Below are 20,921 nucleotides of genomic sequence, written 5' to 3'. Positions count from 1 at the left end.
TGTGGTGCTTTCTCAGACATTTATTATAGAGTGTGGAAAAGAGACATGGGAGAAAAGTTCTATCCTTTGGACACTCGGTATTTAAGACAGGTATCTGATGATGCTCATTAAATATTTTCTGAGACAGTGTGCTCTCTTTTTTCTGGAATTCCATCACAAAATAAACCTTTAGATAGGGACTATTTTATAGCATCGACCACTTCTTCCCTCTCCCCTCAACCAACCAAGTCCTGATAGATATGAGACAGAATAAATGAAATTAAGCTGTTCTAGAAGAGTAGGGATGCATGATCATTATGGCCTTAATAGTTATGATTTGCAGGGCTAACGGTAAAGAACATTGAAATCCACATCCACAGGGTAGGTTTTTGTTTTTCCTTGAAATTTCTTATAATATACCTTGGTGGTTAAACAGCCTAGACATAGATAACCTCTCTGCCTCATCAGTTCCATCTCCCCTTTCTACATCCTCTTTTATCATGTCAGTACCCCTCCCTCCATTAATCTAGCTCACCTCTCAATTATTGCCTTATATGCCTCTGATACAGAAAAAAGGGAGCTGTACATTAATTCACACAAGGCTTTGGTGACCAGTTCTGGCTTTATCTGGTATCCCTTTTTTAAGTTATACAATTTGCATTTTTAAAAAGAAGCCTAAGATGGTAGTGTTTATGCCAAAGGAGTGCCTCTCTAATGGTTAAATTTCTGACAATCTTGCTTGGAAGAAATAACAATGATAATCATCACTGGCATTTTGTGCAGTCTCTCATGAGCCTGGCACAGTGCTAAATACTGTGTGTATGACTAGTTCTCCCAACAACCTGCCAAGGGGGATGATCATCCCCTTCAGAAAAGAAAACTGTGATTTGGATAGGTGAAGTAATTAATGCTATTCACTAAGGCCGAGGGAGATTAGAATCTAGGTGTGTCTGGCTTCCAAGCACTAACCTTTTCTGGCATTCTGGCTGCTTCCCTTTACAGGGAGATGATAGGGTCCTTCTGGTCAGCTGGTCTCTTTGATGCGGGTTGGTTTCCTCAACCTACCACACCTGGTACACGTACGTCACGCATGTGGCAGTGAATGGAGGAAGAGGCAGGACTCTGTGGGTTCCTCCCCAACAAGTACCCCAGAGTTTTTGTTTTGTTTTGTTTTTACCCCAGAGTTTTTAACCAGCAAGCCTGGTCACTTCCGTGACTTCACTTCACCCAGTTTGGAGGACTTTCTGCTACTCAAGTAGGGTTTCTCACACAGAAGGATTTCCTCAAATGAAGGAGTCAAAAAACGGGACCAGGGACCCAGGACTTGCTGTGACATCTTTATACTGACCCACGCCAGTAAACGATTTCCTGGTGAGTGGTCTTTTCAAATTGCCTTCAGGTGTTAGTTTAAGAGAACAGATAAAAAAAGTTAAAAAGATTTTTAAGATTTAGTAAAAGGGAGCGATTGATACACATCAGGCCCAGTAATAATGCCCTACAAACCTGTCAGTTTGTAGTAAAATGACAAGAGTAGCTGAGGGGAATCCTTGCCCCATGGTTTATGGTCATAGACTTGGTTCACTTTGATGAATCAACTAGTTTGAATTATTAGAAAGACGAAATGAAATATTTGCCCTGGCTCAGAATTTCCAAATGCCCCTGCAGGATAAAAAGGTCCCTTTTCTGTGTCTATTTAATTTTATAATATGCATAATGGTCTCCATGAAGCATTTTGTCCGGAATCTATCAGAGCTTTAAACAAATGCCATGATCTGTTTTAATGTAATGATTAATGTTATCCACTTAAATATTGTAAATCTTTTCTCGTCCTTGCTAAACTTGCCCACGGATGGAGACTTCAGTGTTGTAAATGCAGACACTTAAATACCATTTAGAAAACGGAAGGAAAAAGAATAAGCATGTCTACAATAAATATTACAGCCAATTAGGCTTCATCATAGCAATTTCTCTGGTTTTGTAATGTTTGTTTACCGGGTTTTGTAGGGAAACTGTTGCCATTTCTAACATCCAGAATCATCAAAACTCCATCCTTGTGTTTTCCTGCAATGGAAAGTTGTGAATATGGGAAATACCTTCTTCCTAACCAGACCCCATTTCAGTTATGAATTAGACATTCAAATATCCAGACCCAAACATGTAAATCTGTTTGTACACACTCAAAGAAAGCTCTCATACATTTCCTAAAAACCCACACATTAATATTGCTTACTTTTCAGCGGGGGTAAATGGGGGTCTCAGAGACCTCCTCAGAACAGGCTGGAGTTAAATAATATTGCATGTTTTTCATTTCACTGTGATGAATGCAAAGCTATTAAATAACCTTTTAAAGAGTTGGTGTAATTATCTGTAAACAGTAATGTTACAAAAAAAAAGGTCAAGTTGTCCTGCCATTAGATGTTTATGGATATAAACTGGATTTATGTTTCCATAAAACAGGCACCGACTAACTAGATTAATTCTCCACAAACTAAACCAACTGTAGTAATATTTAGACACAATAAAATGATACCAATTAAAACAATTTTATTTTTTGTGTCATATTGATTAATGGTGCACTAAAATTAACCAGAGACCTTAAACTCCGAATGGTTGGCAAAAGGCATCCACATCTCAATATTATTACCAACAAGAAGAGCAGTTAAGTGAGATGGCTGTGCAATAGTATGAATATTTAATTAATAATTAGTCATGTAATTTCTCCTCAGGAATTATTATCCCTCAAACTGGTTTGTGAATTTAATTATTAGCAGCCTTTTTGTTTCCATGTCCCCTCATTACTGTCAGGATTGATGTAACATAAACTTCATTAAAAATTAAAGCAAGAGTCTTAATTACAAGGCTACCCTGACTGAAGTTAGAATTAGCCAAGTCAGTGATGTGCAAATGAGTGCATTATTTAAGAAACATGCTGGAAGTAGTTATGCTAATGTAGAAGGTTCGCAGTAGCAGACCTTTTCACTTGCAGCTGCATATTCATTAAATGCACTATGCAAATTTAATGTAGCAGTCTTAGTAATGCGTTGTTAATTTATTCAGATTTATTGAGTACGACTTGTAAAAAAAAGTACAAATTTAATTACTCTATCTAGTAGGGATGATATTAGGAGATAGCAGAGGTTTAAAATGTGTTGATCTGGATTACTGCAGTTTGATGGAAGACGTGGTATCAAAGGACACAATTTTGATAACTGGGCTTGAAAGAATATTTGATTTACTTATGGAATGATCTAAGAAATCACTAAAATTGCACATGTGCCTTCCCAATAGGAAAGTAAAAAAGTCTCGGTTGTATTAACTTAAGAGCTAAAGCAGTGCTGAGTCCACAGCCTAATGGTCGTAATGACTCTACAGAGACCAGTAAAGGTTATGGATTGGGATCCGGGTGATGCAAACTGTCTTTGTGGGAAGTTCATTGGTGGTTGCCCGTGCCTCCGCGGCGCGCGCCGCCCGGCGGGTGGAACGCCTGGAACGCTCGGCGCGCTCGCCCTCTCCAGCAGAACGCCCTGGTGCCCGACCCCGTGCTGCCTTTTTGGAGTGGGTGGATGCTTGGGCTCGATTTTCAAGGGAGGCCAAGCAGAGGACAGAGTGGAGAAACTGCGTCCTTTGAAAAAGGCACGGAAGCCCGCCCCCAACCTCTCCCACCCCCAGCAGACACCCCGGCGCGGACACTTCGAGGCGGGCGCACCGGGACTGAGCTTTGCACAGGCACGCTCATGGAGTTCTCTGAAAACCCCTGCAGTGTAGGCCGTCTCATCCCATTTTACAGATGAGGAAACCGAGACTGAGGTTGGAAGAGTGATGCCTGTGGCAGCGCTGGGATTCGACTCTAGACCGCTGTTCCTCCCCGAACCTGATCCACGGCTCTCTCCCTCCCCGCCGTCTCCCGCTGCCCTCGCTCCCCTCCCCGCCCTCCTGCCTCTTTTTCTCCGCTCCCTGTCTTCCGTTCTTTCCTTTTCCTCCCTCCTTTCTCTCTTCTTCACTTGTCCCTTAGTATCTTCTCCTTTCACTCCCTGATTCACGCATCTATCTATCTATCTACACACACACACACACAGGTTTGTACATATAATTAAAACACTGAAAATGGCTGACCTTTTTCTCTTAAACAAGTGCTACAGACAGGTTAAATTGGAATAAAACTATTTAAAGTTCAACAAAGCAACCTTGACAGCCCCATTAAGGATGTGCTGGGGGAACAAAACCTAGCATCCTCTCTTCTACTAGCAGCTTGGGTGGCTCACAACTCCCCACCCATCTTTTAAATTGTTTAACAGTTTTTTGGCCTTTATAATCACACAAATGAGTCCAGTATATTTTTAATACTATTCATATTTTATCTTGGTTTTGGGGGTTACTGCTTCTAATTGGCTAATCTTTTGCAGAAAAATCAATACACATTTACTGAGCTCCAGGAATGAACAGGACAAATTACTACTAACCATGGTGATTGCCTGGTTCTCTGCACCCATCTTTGGAGGCATTCCCAGCCTTCTGATATATTCAAACAGTCTGACCTGTACATATTGATCTTCTGACGAGGGAGAAGCTAAGCACCTCACCTGAAGGTAAGCATATGAATTGATCACAGGCCGAAACTTGGTGCCTACATAAGGATCTTCCTGCAGAATTAATAAGGATGAAAAAAAGCAGTTAGATGGCAAAGCAGATATTCTGGGTCTCCTGTGTGAATCTTTTCATCTTATGTCCCACATCCAAAGGCAAATCAGTCAGATCCGAGCCACCCCATTCCTGGCTACTGTCCATTGCTCCATTTAATGTAAGCCATTCTGACTTGGGTCACACTTAACTGTGTGAGCGTGTGTGAGCATGTGTGTGTGTGTGTGTGCACGCGCGCGTGCGCCACTGGATTACAAACTTCTGGAAATCAGGAATGGCTACTTCATCTTTGGTTAGTGGCAGTCATGTGTTGGTAAATGCTTAAAAACATGCTCCCTCCCAAATTAATAAGGTTTGGTTTGTACCATTTGCTGATTTCCTTGGTAAATGCTTCCACTGTGTTGATTTCAGGCTCCCAACATGATATCACTAAATGCAGAGTCAGGAAAGGAGAAGCAGGTGCACACCATTATACAGTGTATTCACCTATCACACAGATACAATAGATGTAAATAACCTCAAGAGTGTAGATAGTAGTAAAATGTCTTTAAATAAATAGGGAGTGATGAGTTTTGCATATTTATTACCTTTGCTTTTAATATAATTTATGTAAGTATACATTTATATGATATTTAATAGTGTCTGAATCTAACAGCTCACAAAATTCCCCAAAAGTCAGCAGTCTTCTCCAGCTCATCAGCGGGTAATGAGAAGAAAAAGGTTTCCTGTTAAAACTCCACCACCACCAGGGCACCTTCATGGCCCAGTCTGTTAAGCATCCTACTCTTGATTTTGGCTCAGGGCATGATCTCAGGGTCATCAGCCAGGGGAGCCTGCTTGGGATTCTCTCTCTCCCTCTCCCTCTGCCCCCAAAACCCCTGCTGGCACCCACGTTTTCTCTCTCTCTCAAAAATAAATAAATCTTTAGAAAAAAAAAGTCCACCTCAACCAACATTATAAAAATTGACTAAATTTTTCTCCTATTAAAGTAGTGCTTTATTATTTCTGTTAGGGGAAGGCAACTGAACCCAAAAATAAGAATTTGAATTGGCTCATGCTAAGAGAACATCTGTAATTTCATAGGATATACTGGGGTTTTTTTGCAAAAGGATGACATTTTGGAGCAGATAGAAGAGTTTTTTTAGTGACGGCAGAGGTGTGGATACATCTATTGCCTGGATATATGGCAGGAGAGAGAAGGGCAGTAATGATGCATTATTCAATATTCAGCCAAAATATATGTTGTTCTGGTAGATGCAATGCTAAGTGCTAGAGATACAAAGATAAATGTGATGAAGTCTTTGGTCTGGGGATTGAGGGTCAACTGCAGAAGGGACAGTTAAGAAGTCTAGACAAAAGGAGGGGCAGGGGTGGGGGACAGAGTGTGGTCCAAAGCCTGATAAGAACTTGGTCTTTTGGGTCACCTGGGTAGCTCAGTCGTTAAGCGTCTGCCTGCGGCTCAGGTCATGATCCCAGGGTCCTGGAATCGAGCCCCGCATCGGGCTCTCTGCTCAGGGGGAGTCTGCTTCTCCCTCTTCCTCTGCCTCTGCTCATGTGCTCTTTCTCTTGCTCACTCTGTCTCTCAAATAAGTAAAATCTTTAAAAAAAAAAAAAAAAAAAGAACTTGGTCTGTTCACTGAATAGAAAAGAAGCCTAGGGGTTGGCATGCAGTTGGCAAATGAGAGAGGGGTGTGAAATGGAGCTGGTGGGTGTTGCCAAGAACCAAGTGGCCCAGTCCCTTGTGGGCTGTGTTGAGGGTTTGAAATGGAATTGGAAAGAATTTTCTGAGCACTCTCAGGTTGTCTCTCGTTATACTCACCACTCACACTGTGTGACCCTTGCTTGTTTGTCTGTGTTACTTGTTAGGTAGTAAACTTCTGAAGGGCAGGACCAGGCATCCAGAGGGCTAGCACAGGGTCTGATCCATTGCAGGGACAGAATAAAAAAAATTTATGGAAGTGAATGAATGGATAAGTCCTTGCCCTCACCCCACTTACAGGTTTAGGTCCAGGGTTTAGGCTTGAGCTGACTTAGAAGTAGTGCTTCTGAGAGCTGCTAGAGAGGCTCAGACCCAGGATTTCCTACTCTTAAGGTTAAGGATACGGCCCAGCCATAAGTAGACACTCCTTCCTGGCTCTCTGCTTTCCAGGACCTTTGGGAGCTCTTGAAAGTCAACGGACTTGACCCGAGTCATTATGGGAACTGTGGTCACTCTGACAGGCTCAGATGGGACCTGGAGCTACAGAGGTGAGCCCTGTGCCCCAGGAAGAAGTGGGGGCCCATACAGCTTGGAATTTAGGTGCACTCTTCCTTGCCTTACCTGCCCGTAAAGGAGTGTAGGGTATGATTTTAGGAGTACCTAAAGCCTCCTGAGCCCTTCCCTACCAATTGGTTCTTGTACCTACTGCCAAAGGCTGAAATTGCCTCTCTGAGAATTGACGATACAAAATCCTCTGGAATGTAAGTTCCTGGAGTACTAGAAATAATAATAAATAATACTTCAGGGGCGCCTGGGTGGCTCAGTTGTTAAGCATCTGCCTTCGGCTCAGGTCATGATCTCAGAGTCCTGGGATCGAGCCCCACATCGGGCTCCCTGCTCAGTGGGAAGCCTGCTTCTCCCTCTCCCACTGCCCCTGCTTGTGTTCTCTCTCTCGCTGTGTCTCTCTCTGTCAAATAAATAAATAAAATCTTAAAAAAAATAAAATAATACTTCACATTTGTTGATCCCTGCCTCCACAACAGGTACTGAGCTAGGTGGGAACAAGGCTATGAGATAGACACCATTATTATTTCCATTTTACAGAGAAGAACACTGAGGTATCAAAGGTTAAATAACTTATTCGAGAATGTATGGTTGGTAAGTAACAGAGCAGTGACCAAATCAAATGTTTTTTATGTAAAGCCCATATATTCAAAGCCAGGTCTCTCTGACATTGTGCTGCCATTTAATTTGGGGGCTGAAGGAGGTAGCAAAAGGTCATTTTTATCCAGCATTCCCAAATTTCCCTGAGGAACAGAATCATACAGGGGTACTTGTTAATCATGGTGCTTTTTAGGCCAGTTTCATGGGGCTTAGAAATGCTTGAGTATGGGCTGGGGTTCCGCAGTTTGTGTTTGTGATCGTTTTTGAGGAAGTGTGGGAAGCACTAGCAGGAAAGAGCTGGAATGACCTGTATGTACTTTCCTCAGGACTAAAGCCTGAGATGATGTTGGCCAAACACCTGGTCTCTCCACAATGGAAGAACTGGGTTAATCCACCCAGAACATTAATTCAAAAACTCATTCAGGAAATCAGTTTGTCTCAGTCGCACGTGCAGTCAGAGAGAAGATGGGAGGGTGAAGACCATCGCAGAGAGAATACTGAAGAGCTCTGGAGCGGTAGCATCTGGGGACGAAACAGCTGAGGCGTTGATCTCAGGCTAGTTCTTCCACTTTGCTGAGCCTTGGTTTTCTAATCCGCAAATGGGGAGAATAATATCACCATGATAAAAGTGTCACAATTCAGCGGGGACTGGTCTGGACCAGCACCGTCGTGAGTTGATGCTGGCCTCACACTGCCCAGGGTCATGCCTTAGCCATGCCATTAATTTTCTCCGTGCCTTTGGATAAGCTACGTAACTTCTCTGTCCCTCCGTTTCCTCTGTGTAAATAGGGAGTAAAAACAGGACCGTCCTTCCAGGGTTGTTGTGAAGGCGTGTTGTAGAGTACTTAGCACAGTGCTGGGTGAGTAGTGAGCATTCTGATCATAATGGCTAGATTACTCTCAGACAGCTTGGCGCATGGGAGGTGCCATGCGTGGGATATCCCTTCAGATGATGACACTGGACTTAAAAGCCAGGGTTGGCACGTCATCCTTCTACCCATTGACTCTAGTCAGAAGTGAAAAGTGCCCATTGGCTTTTCAGTAATGATTTTAAAAAACAAAGCAAGAGGCCACCCAGAGGTAGTTGTTTCAACTCTTGACTCATTTTGCTCTTGAGGCTGAAGTGGAGAGGAAGCTGATCAAAGAGCACGCCTGGTTGTTGTCACTGTTGAACAAGTCATTTCTCCTCTCTGAACTTGGCTCCCTCATTTATAAAAGGTTTATTCTAGCTTTGAAATCCTGTGAGTCAATGAAAAATACTCCTTGAACCTAACCTTCAAATGTCGGTCGCTTTACTGGAAATTCGGGGACTGGGGAGAAATCACCAGAGAGGTTGGGTCGTTATGACTTTGTTCTCACAAGTAACCTTTTTATATAAGACCCCTCACTCATACAGATTTTCCAATGTGCATGACTTTGCTTAGCTCGTCCCCCTGAAGTAATGGTCTTAATCATAAATTCTAATTGGAACAGGATCCACCTCAATTTATTCCTAATGCCTCAGAAAAGCAGAACTGTTTCTAGGAATAAATTGAGATGGATTCTGTTCCAATTAACAGTTTGACTCAGTTAAAGGGTTGTTAACCCACTGTTGTCCTCTGATAACCGTCCAATTCATGGATGGCAAGTTGCTGGCCTCTCCAGAACTAGCAAGGAGATGAAAGCCGCCTAAATTGCTCAATGCTTTGCATGGTGTGGACTTGGTTCTCTTCTTTCCACCCCACTCCTCCCACCTCAGTGACTTAAAGGGCACTCAATGAGCTTGCTTTGAGCTGTGGTTGGACTGGGCTACTTTCTCTAAACTGTAATTATGCTGTTCTCATCTTATTCAGACAGATTTTGTATCAGTCAGGGTTCTCCAGACAAATGGAACCAATAGGATGCATATATAGAGAGAGATTTATTTTCAGGAATTGGCTCAGGCAGGTGTAGGGGCTGGCAAGTCTGAGAAGTGTCGTGTAGGCCAGCTTACAGTCTGATCAGTAGAATTCCTTCTACAGGAAACCTCAGTTTTTGCTCTTAAGGCCTTCACTTGCCCACCCACGTTATGGAGGGTAGTTTCTTTTACTTAAAGCCAATTGATCATAAATGTGAGTGACGACTACAAAATACTTTTACAGCAACACCTAGACTAGCGTTTGACCAATGAGGCACTATAGCCTAGCCAAACCTGACACACAAAATTAATCATCATAGCTTCCATGGATTATATTCCTAAATCCAGGAGGGGCTCGCCTAAACTGGAGACTGCATATAAAGAAGGGCAGCAGGCATGGGGCATTGTTGCCCTGAGGTCATCCAGTGCCACACAGAGGGCTCAGTATTTGTGTTAGATGTCCCTTCTCACACCACACCCTTTACCTTATATCTTCAGGTATGTTTTTTCCAAGGCAGGAGTCATGATATTGCGTTGGGCAAAGGCAGGGCTGCTTCTCTTCGATGGTTCATTGACGTCAGGTTCATAGCAATTCCTAAGCCTGGCCAAAGAAGGGAGAGTAGACACTTGCTGCAGATTTCTGTAAACAAGTAGGTAAATATGCATGATTGAACACACAGCCAGGCAGGCACACTTGGGAGATGTTGACCAAAATAGAGCCTCAGAATTCCCATTTCCACTGGGCAAACAGGAAAATGAGATGATGCAAAATTGATGTGTGTGGAAAGCAGAGTGATTGGGCATTTACATCTATTTAATTAAGGAACACATTGTAACCTCTGTTTACTTCTGTTTAATTAAGGGATTGCTCATTTCCGAGGAGATATCATGCTGGGCCTTCTACTACTTTTGTGACTCAAAGCTCCACTAAGGATGGATGGGAAATAGTTTGGTGATCTTAGCTCAGTCCCTAATGGTGAGAACTTCATGTTACAAAGCCAATAAACTACGCTGCCAGACTTGGAAAAAGAGAGTCAAGGGGCTTATCCAGAAAATGATCTCTTCAAGGCACAGGAGGTCATTTGTGAAAATGTATGTTATTCTAGAATAATTCTGATCAAAAGTTAGGACCACAATGGATTCCTTGTGGAATAACCAACCGTATTTGAGTAGGAAAAGAAAAAGCCAAGGAAACTTACTAGAGCTATATAGGCTCCTAACTTATATGAAATTTATTTAGCATGTTGACCAAACAATTGGACCTACCTGGGCAGAGGCAGAAAGGGTAAGATGCATTCACCTCCAAGGCTTCTGCCCCACCCACACTCGCCAGTTTTTACTAAATAAAGTGTGAAGGAAAGGAAGGAAGGAAGGGAAAGAGGGGAGGATGGAAGATGCAAAGTAAGAAGATATGTTTTTCTGTATGCATGATAGTTCTCAGCTTACTGAAGCGTCGATTACTTTGTTCTCCTTGGAGGAGGCGTTTTAGAACTAAGGTGACTCATTATTTCATCTGACATTTTATTATCCTTTCTGGCATTGCCCTAAGAAGTGCCCCTTGAGGAAGGGAGGAAAAAACGAAACAAGATGAAACCAGAGAGGGAGACAAACCATAAGAGACTCAATCTCAGGAAACAAACTGAGGGTTGCTGGAGTGGTGGGGGGTGGGAAGGATGGGGTGGCTGGGTGATGGACATTGGGGAGGGTATGTGCTTTGGTGAGTGCTGTGAATTATGTAAGACTGATGAATCACAGACCTGTACCCCTGAAACAAATAATACATTATATGTTTAAAAAAAAAAAAGGTAGTAGGAAGGGAAAAATGAAGGCGGGGAAATCGGAGGGGGAGACGAACCATGAGAGACTATGGACTCTGAGAAACAAACTGAGGGTTCTAGAGGGGAGGGGAGTGGGGGGATGGGTTAGCCTGGTGATGGGTATTAAAGAGGGCACGTTCTGCATGGAGCACTGGGTGTTATGCACAAACAATGAATCATGGAACACTACATCAAAAACTAATGGTGTAATGTATGGTGACTAACATAATATAATTATTTAAAAAAATAAATAAAATACACACATACAAAAGAAGTGCCCTTGAGTAACTCTATTCTTTTTAAGTCCTGTGAGTAATGGTTAAGCAGCAAAGGAGAATGGAAGGAGAGCTATTCAATAAGGAAGAAGGGGAAAGGATCACAAGTAATTCTGGAGAGTGTGGAGTGGGGAGAGGAAAGTTTGGGATGTCTGTCCAACTTGCCAGGCCCTGATTGTCAGCTAGATACACTATCTCTGTTGACCATCACCATTTAATGTCTACCAAGGTATTAGCTGGCTACTGAGAGAGTAATCAGCCTCCTCAGTGTCCTCCTTCCGTCAGCAGGCAGCAAAGGTGGCATGTAACCGTGGTCCCCTAGAGACCTAGACACTCTTCACCTTGTTTAAGTCAAAGCAGGGAATGGGATGACCTCAGGAGATGAAATACCTTAATTACTCCTTCTTTTTTGCACATGTTTAGATTGTCACTCCTCTAGAGCAGGGGCCGCACATTATACCCACGTGATGACCTCCCAGCACCTCACCAGTGCTTTGCACATGGGGAATGCTAAATCAATACAGAAAGGATGGGTGAAGGCTTTGCTCCTGTCAAGTTGATTTGTTTTTTCTTAAGCTCACCATGCATTCTTCTTTCACTTCCTGGAACGGCCTCCTACTCCCTCTTCTCCATGTACCCAAGCCCAGACTTTTGCCAAGGCCCCGATCAAGTCCCTCCAGTTCCACAATGTCTTTCTCACTGACCTGGCTGTAGTACACAATGCTGCCTCCAAAGACCTGATTTCCCGGTTGGTAAGATGAGCATGATAGTTTGATTAACGTATGTTGTGAAATTATTGCCACAGTAGGTTGGGCTAACATCCATCTTCTCATATAGATACAATAAAAAGAAAAGAAAGAAGAAAAGGAAAAAAGGAAAAAAAAAAAACCTCCTTCTTGTGATGAGAACTCTTAAGATTTACTCTCTTAACAACTTTCCTGTACATCACACAGCAGTGTTAGCTCTAGTCATCTCATCCTGTCGGACGTGACATCCCTAGTACTTATTTATCTTATAATGGAAGTTTGTACCTTTTAACTGCCTTCCTCCAATTCCACCTCCCACCACCCTCCACCTCTGGTAACCACAAATCTGAGTTAAACAATATCACAACACCAAAAAGTCTGAGAATGACTGATCTAATTTGAATTATTTGAAAAGAACTGATTGTTTTGCTTCCAAGCCCATATGAATGGCTTTGGATGGCTTATATAGTCTGTGAAACAGGGTTAGAAAGAGCTGTTTCTCCTAACAAGCTGGATGTTATCATACCACCTTATCTTTAAGCCCACACCTCGGTCTGATGTGTCCATCCAGTTCCCTTCTTTCTTCCCTAATGAAATTCTGTTCAACTTTAAAGCTCAGCTCAAGGGTGACCACCTATGAGAAGACTTCCTTGGTCCCCTCCCCTTTCCCACTCTCCTACTCTCCTTTATCCCCACAGCATTTGGTTCAAAGTGCTGGGAAAGCATCCTTCATAGCATTTTCCAGTTAGTTGCTGTTCCGTGCTAGATCAACTATGAACTACTTAAAAGCAAGGACAAGATCTCCATCCTTTGTTCTTGGTCCACACCTGACATGGAGCAAGTTGCCCATAAATAGTTGTTTAATTAAACGGATGTCCATTCCCAGGTCTGACCCACTTCCTGTATCCAGAGCAGTAGAGCCATTTGGGTGAGGGAAGGGGTGGCCCTGATGGCAGGCTCCTCTGTGTAATTATCCCCTTCCAGTGAATAATGGGGCTTCAGCTCTGTGTCTGATTCTTTGATGAAGATGAAACTATTTAATCAGGTTTGGTTGCTCATCTCATCATCTTCCCGTATCACACCCTTCCTGACGAGTTCATTAGCTGGAAGAAAAATTGATGACCTCGTTAGTTCTGCACACTGGTTCACTTAGGACAAATTGGAGCTTTAGAATGTTGCTCACCTCTGACCCATGGTGGGACAAAAATCTCACTCGCAGGACTGTTTGGATACACTGTGCCCTTGGTGCCTTTGTGTGATAGGCTGCCTGGGAAATTTCTGTTTGAAATAGTGTCTTTTCCAGTATAAACATCCCTCTCTTGGTTTCTTCTCATCCTGCTCAGCGAGGAGTACATCACTCTCTCACAGAGTCTTTTCTCTACCTCCCGCCTCAAATTTTTTTCTCTCTGCCACCCATTGAAATCTTACCACCTTCCAGGGCCTGTTTTACTTCCTGGTCACACCCCCATGCAGGAAACATTCACTGCATCCTCAGGGTCATGACTTTAGTGAATCTAGAAGCAGAACACGTTGGGATCTCAACTGAAGGACCATAGGCAAGGCCTGGAGAAAAGAACATACTAGCAAGGACTCTTAGCCAAGGATCTGAAATACTGAGTGCAGACATGGAAGGTGTGGCCAGTTCTGTTGTTGTCCAGGGGACCTATTTTGGCAAGTAGAGCATAGCAGCCAGCATATCCTGGGTGGTGAGTGATCCTGAGGGACAGGAGTAGAGGTTGAAGGATTATGGGCCTGAGTGATGCTCTATTCCCTCTTCCTCAAGTGATCTTCTTTTACTCCCTCTAACTTCACCCTATTTTCCTGACAAACTCATTCAGTTTTCAAAAGTGAATTTTTTCTAGAAAGCCTTCCCAGTCATCTTCCCTGAATGCTCTTGGTCTCTCCCATCTCTGTGTTAGCTCTCCATCTTGAACATATTTTAAAAAGCTGCATTTGTCACATAATGTTGTGATGATTCATTAAAGGATAGGTTTCTTTTGCTTTTCAGAAAACTCTTGAAAGTATAGATTTTGTTTTTTCTCCCTTGTTTCTTCATGCCAGGCATGGGTCTGCCATCCAGTAGCTGTTAAGTAATTACCTGTTAAATAAAATAATGAGTGAATGAGTTGTGGGACACCATCTTGCAGCTGGGAGCTATGTCCATGGAAGAGGGGGTGAGCATGGGCCATATGGAGCCTCATGGCTCTTGCCAAAGTTCAAAGCCCAATTTTGGTAATACTGTCAGAGTGGAGTATAATGCAGAGAAACTGAGGCAGAAGGCCAGGCTGATGGCCTGGACCAGCACTCTATCTTCGAAAATTATTGACTGGGGTTAAATGTTTTTGACAAATGATAACATTGTTGACCCTGGTTCAGCTGCTTCTTTACACCAGGTGACTGTTTATACTGGATTAGCTCTACAGTAGCTTATTCTTTTACATGTTTTCCATTTTTAAAAATGGCCACAGCTTTATACGCTGCAGTACACAGACACATAGGTCATTGTTGGGCTAAACCCAGACATCTGGGACATTGCAGGCTAGCCTGGGGCCAGTGCCCAAGGGCCATGCTTGTCTGGGAGAGGATGTCAGATAGATCATTTGTTCACAAGGAACAGAACCCCACTCATACTAATGGAAATAAAACAGACAGTGCCAGGAGCTCTCCTAGACAGTCAGGGGGCAGTTCTGGGGATACACCTGTTGAAGTGACGGATCTCCATTCTGGAGCTCGCTGTTCACAGGCCACCCCTGCACCCAGCTGGTTCTTTCTGTCCCTCCTTCAGCGTCTAAGTTCTGAACTCCTGGATAGATGCTGTGTCTGGACATTGGCTCATTTGGTTAAAGAATCTATCCTGGACCCAGGAATAGAGTCTCAAAGTAGAAGAGCTCACCCTTCCAGGAATCCTCTTCAATAAAGATTAACCTGGAAGAGAAACCGGAAACTTCTCTACTTGCAAGGGACGCTCATTTAGAAGCCATACTTCTCTACTTGCAAGGGACGCTCATTTAGAAGCCATACTTCTCTACTTGCAAGGGACGCTCATTTAGAAGCCATACTTCTAAGCCATAGTTAGAAGTGAGTTAGAAGAAAGGAGTTGGGACCAAGAGAAAGTAGACTAACAGTACCTAGAAGGATAAATCTAGAGGACGACCACAGGTTGTGCAATAGGAAATGGAAATGGCTTCCCTTTGTGAAGTGCTCTTCTGTTCACACAGCACATTCCTGTATGTTGGCTTCCCAGTGAGTTCCCAAAGGTCAGAGCGGAGTCTAGTTCCAATCTGTATTCCTTCATATCCTTCTCACCTGGACACCCATGCTGCCACAAAGAGGGTATCTGGCAAATGTCCGGCAGATGAAAATACTTGGTCCTTATGGTAAACTGTGAGGCAGGCATAACATAAAAAAGTTGTCCTACTTGATGGTGAAGGAAAACAGAGGCTCAGAATAGATATGCTCAGAATCGTACATACTGTAGATGATGAAAACAGAACTCAAATCCAGAACTTTTGTTTCCTCACAAAGTGTCTTTCCCCAATACCAAAAGGAAACAGGAACTAGCCTTAAAGATTAGGAAGTGTGAGGGGTGCCTGGTTGGCTCAGTTCTGGGCACACTGTGTATGGAGCCTGCTTGAGATTCTCTCTCCCTCTCCTTCTGCCCCTCCCCTCTACTAGTGCTCTCTCTCTGTCTCTCTCCCTCTCTCAAAGCACACACACACACAAAAACAAAACAAACATCCAAATTCCCATTTGGGGTGCTTGGGTGGCACAGTTGGTTGGACCTCTGACTCTTGGTTTCAGCTAAGGTCATGGCCTCAGGGGACCGTGAGATCTAGCTCCACGTTGGGCTCCAAGCTCAGTGGGGAGTCTGCTTGAGTTTCTCTCTCCCGCTGTCTCTGCCTCTCCTGCTCATGCACTCTCTCTCTCAAATAAATAAATAAATCTTAAAAAAAAAAGAAAAGATCAGGAAATGTGAGAGAACTGGTAGGAGGTGGGGGGATAATTTTGATGGAATTACTGTTCTGACACGATGCCATTTAAATTCACCTCAACCCTTACATGTACACTTAGAACTTAAATTGTAAACCTTTACAGGAAGTACCTTGTCTTTTTTTTCTGGGGAAGGGTGTCCTCAAATCCCTGTAAAATGAGGGTGGAAGCTTAGTTTCATTAAAACAAATCTGCTGTCCACCTTTCACTGGGCGTGTTACAAAGATACCTCTTTAACACTTAGTGCCAGAGAGTGACATCTGCTTGCATAGCTTTCTAGGGAATTTCAAGGACTTTGTTCAGAGCCAATTAAGCCCACCTGTTCTATCTGCCCCCTAGGAGCTGGAACAGGCAAAAGGGTTAATGTGCTTTTCTAAAGCAGTGTTCCCCCAGCACTTATCAATGCTACTCTCACCTCTTCCCTGCCTGCACCTATAAATGTTAACTAGGCAGGAAATGTTTGACGTTGACAGAGAGGAATCAAGATTCCATTTTTGGCAAGCTGACAAGTTGGGGAAATTCTTATATGGCTGGGAGCAATGTCTTTCTCTCTAATTTATTATACTGGTTCTTATCCATAGCTTTCTCTCTTTTTTCTTTTTTTTCCGGAAGCGTACCTATCTTCCAGGGCAAAGATAGGTGGCCTGACACACCTGCCATCTTGCTTCAGCTGCGATGTTTTTAACAAGCCACTGTCTTAGAGTAAGGGCTGTGTACTGTTGGATGTCCTGACCTTCTCCCTCTTCCACCCTTTTGGGTGTTCTGGTCCATTTTCCTGACCTGGAGAGAGTCTGATGTACACACAGTTGCCTTTGATAGGATCTGAACCTGCTGCTGTGTATACATCATGTTGTCTGCCACCAGGAGCATCCTTGTTTCCCAGAAACAACATGGAGAATTTACTATAGTGTTGTCCCTCTCTGGGCTGCTCCGTGACTTAGCCTGTCACCAGAGAGGACGTGGGACAACCAAAACTGCTGCCTCTAGGGTATGGTGAATTGTTGCTCTGTGTTAGAGGTTTACATTGAAGTGACAAAACTTCTTAAGAACAAAGGGGGTGCTGGTTAATATGAGGAGTCAGTAGACTAGAGCTAGCACCAGAAGCAGATAGCCACCAAGAACAGAGACTGCCACAGGGTACTTTCCCAGCTTCCCAATAGGATTGGTTTGGTTAATTACTGTTGCCTTCAAGACCCCTCACAGAGTCACCTGCTAGCCCATAGATGGACCACTCTTGTGTCATGTACGTGTCTTCTCCAGTCACTGGCTGCCCCAGGCAAAGAAGAGTCTAGTGCTCCCTCTTGGTTAAGGGAACTGAGGACAGGACAGTCCTGGCTGGAATATGACAGTGGGCATGGAAGACACCCTGATTGTCATGATCAGAACAGACAGCCCATGACTCATGCAGACAGCCAGTGAGGAAAGGGGGGAGGTTGAAGAAGAAAGTGGCTTTGTTTGCCAGTGGAAGCCAAAAAGACCGGAGACTGGAGTGAGCACCAGCTGGCCCATAATGTCACTCTTTTTTGCTGCCACAGAATAGCTGTGGAATGCCCTTCTGTCTTTCACACATCCACAGTGAGTATTTTTGGTAACTCCTGTCTCCTTCAAACCTGCCCTTTCTGATCCTGTAATTAGATCTTATGTGAATAACAATTATAATGCATATCTCTTTTGCTTGTCCAGCTTTTCTTCTCCCATATTTTGATAACACTTCCCAGTTTTCCATTGGAGAATCACTCCCACTTTCAGTCCATGTGCTTCGGGTGGAGCTGGTCTCATTCCCATTTCTCATCCTATGAGATATGGTGATTGGTTCAGGAATGGCCACATGGCCTAAGCCTGACCAGTGAGAAGCCACTTGCTACTTCTGCTAACATTTTGGAAAAAAAAGAGTCTCTCTTTTTCTGAGATTGCAGACTCTGAGGTCCATATAAATATGGAACCGTTAGGGCCATTTTTGCCACCATGTTGGCCCAACAGAAGAGAGCCACCAAGAGTTAGAGACAGTGTCCTAACAAAATCATCTGAGCCCCTTTATTTAGCCAAGCCTAAAGATAAGTAATGGCATCTCAGTTATATACACAAATAATCTCCTCTCTTCCCCCTCCCCAATTTTTGTGGCTAATGTCGGTTTCAACGAGTTTCTGCCATATTCTGATATAACAATGTTCCAAAGGGCTGGAGATTGGGGAGAAGGAAGAGATTTGTCCTTCGTCCAGCCCCAGTGTTACCCCGAGGGGGTCTGTCTAATTCCACAGACCCACGGGAAATCTCAGTCCTGGAGAATGAGTTCTGAGGTTCTGGTTAGCATCTAGGATACAAGGGCTCAAGAAACTCTTCTCCCCTCCCTCCACTTCCCACCAAGGTTGGGGGTTAAGTCAAAAGCACTGAGGTTGGCTTTTTCAGTGTAGACTACTAGAGTCTCCCTCTTAAAATTTATTGTCTCATACTACTGGATTGTTTCCTACGCTGTAACAGGTGGGATGAGATGGCTTTGGGCTGCCCTGCCCTTGGAGTGACTCCATAGGCAGTTAGTTTCAGGTGTGGGAGAAACACTGCCTCTTGTCTTCTTTTCCTTGGGGATCTCATTTCTCCTGGTCTTATGAATGGTAAGATCGAGTTAAGGTGTAGGTCAAGGGGAATAAGGCCAAAGAGATGACAAGGCCGGCTTGGCCCCTGGCTCATGCATCTGTCTACCAGCTTCAGTCACCTCAGGTCTTCTCTCCCACCCCATTTCACTGCTCTGACTCTTCTTTGTCAGTATCCTACCTATCTCCTTTCCTGGAGAGAGCTCCTTCCACTTCTGGCCCCACCCCTCCCCTCTAAGGCTGCAAGCCAGGCCAGCGGGGCCAGGTGGCATGTCGTCTCCCTAAAAGCCCTATCTTTCTCCTTTATACCCAGTAGCCCACGTACACAAACAAGTCATGTAAATAAACTGTCGAAGTCCAGCTCTCGGGCTGGAATCAGCTAGAACAGCCTGCTCCATGGTACTAAGAACACTAAGAACAAGAAGCTTAGGAGCTGGAAGAAAGTATTTACTTTTTAGTTAAGTACAGAATCTACTTTTCAGATATCAAAATGCTTACATAAGAAAGTTGCTTATTCTTCACTTGTTAGCAAAGGGGCCTTTTCTACAACAAGGTGAGTTTTATTTTTCAGCTGTGAGCTAATTTCTCTCTCCCTTAAACAATGATTCCCTGCTCTCTCCTGCTTTAGACACTATTAACATCCCACAGGAAGTGGTATTTGTACAGTGCTCCTTGATTAACGAATCCCCGGGGAATGACCCTTCTTTATAGGATGTGGGGCTGGGCTCAGAAACACTTCATAAATCATGCAGCCTTGTTACGGCGCTGGCAACCTCCCTCCCCGCCCCCCCCGCCCCCCAGCACAGCTCCTGTTTGGTACCACCACTGCGCTGAAGGTAAGGGGACAAAAGTTGTTCCCTGTTCCCAGGCTTTTCTTGTCTGTATCTTCTATCTCCCCCAGGCAGGGATGGTCCTCACTCTCCATCCTCCTCCCTGCTGTCTCTCTTCTACTTCCCTTCTCCCTCAAATCCTGTTGTCCACCCCTGCCCAGCAACCCCCTCCCCACACACACCTTACAAACAGCAAGAAATGAAACTCATTTACAATGAAGATTTAATTAAAGCAAACATTTGCATTTTAAGCTGAATAGTAGAAAAATAGGTTTCCCTATTCCCAGGTACCAGGTGAATTTCAGCAAGCAGGTAGGAAGATGTTGTGGGAAGGAATGAGTCTCTTGAATAAGCACAAAATCTACTCAGCTGGGTCTGAATGCAGGTAACAAAAATTTAGACCTTTGCCATGGTTACTGGGTGGGACCAGGGGGGCTGGTTCAAGGCGTCTTCCCCTTTAACCTTTGTTTCTTGTCCAGTGGAGGAAACCCAACTCAACTTCTCCTTAGCTGGATCCCCAGAATGCTCATTACCACTTTAACACCACAGAACACAAGGGTCAGGATGAAAGAGGGGAAATCAGATTAGAAAGAGCGTCTTAAACCTCTGATTAACCAACAATGGCTAACATATTTGCTTTTGCAAATTTTACGAACACATATGACCATGTAAGCAAATTACAGGAGTCCCTCACAGGATCTTTAAGGGGCTTTTCCCAGTGAGGAGCACTGAAGCTTAATTTCTGTTAGCTTCGCAGGTAATCTGCCCCTTATAAATTGCAGGATGTGGGTAAGCCAGTGAGTCTCATCACCTGCTTCCTTCTTGACATGGAAGGCCCCTCCCCTAACAGGAGTCTGACAGCCCCTTCCTTCAGACTGCCTGCCTGAGCACCCTCCACCGCCATCAGCCTTCTCAGCCTGAGCCCCCAGGTCACGTCTTCCTCCTCCATCTCTCCTGACCTCAACTTGACACTTTGTTTCTGCCACTCCAAGAATACCAGGTGGAGTTTTTATTGCCCCATTTGTTTTATTTCGTGGGTCATCAGTGACTTTTTTTCACTGCAAATCCCATTTTATTTCTGCCTATATTTTATTCTATATTATGCCTCAATTAGTAGTGCTTCTAGGTTCGAACTTTTCACCAAGAGCTTCCCCAAAATGCATCCTCTCTTTTTCTTTTTCTTTTTTTACATAGAATTTTTTTTATTCTTATGTTAATCCCCATACATTACATCATTAGTTTTAGATGAAGTGTTCCATGATTCATTGTTTGTGCATAACACCCAGTGCTCCATGCAGAATGTGCCCTCCTCAATACCC

The 20,921-nt window shown here is 43.8% G+C and overlaps 1 long non-coding RNA gene across 2 annotated transcripts in view; it reads left to right on the top strand.

Moving 5' to 3' along the window:
- Positions 1–728: 728 nt before the first annotated feature.
- The window catches only part of LOC145723530 (uncharacterized), a 26,175-nt gene continuing 5,982 nt past the window's right edge, over positions 729–20,921 (top strand). The window contains exons 1-3 of one of the 2 annotated variants that reach the window (XR_014148654.1): positions 729–1,350; positions 4,383–4,565; positions 6,767–9,260. This is a non-coding gene — a long non-coding RNA (uncharacterized LOC145723530). Of the gene's footprint in view, positions 1,351–4,382; positions 4,566–6,766; positions 9,261–20,921 lie in introns of those variants that run through there. The other variant, XR_014148653.1, reaches the window with a different exon arrangement.

This window comes from Leptonychotes weddellii, chromosome 9, assembly GCF_054177405.1.
Source record: "Leptonychotes weddellii isolate Sample4059 chromosome 9, ASM5417740v2, whole genome shotgun sequence".
Taxonomy (NCBI): Eukaryota; Metazoa; Chordata; class Mammalia; order Carnivora; family Phocidae; genus Leptonychotes; species Leptonychotes weddellii.
The sequence above is the reverse complement of the archived record's forward strand: the minus strand, read 5'-3'. Positions and strand labels throughout refer to the sequence as shown.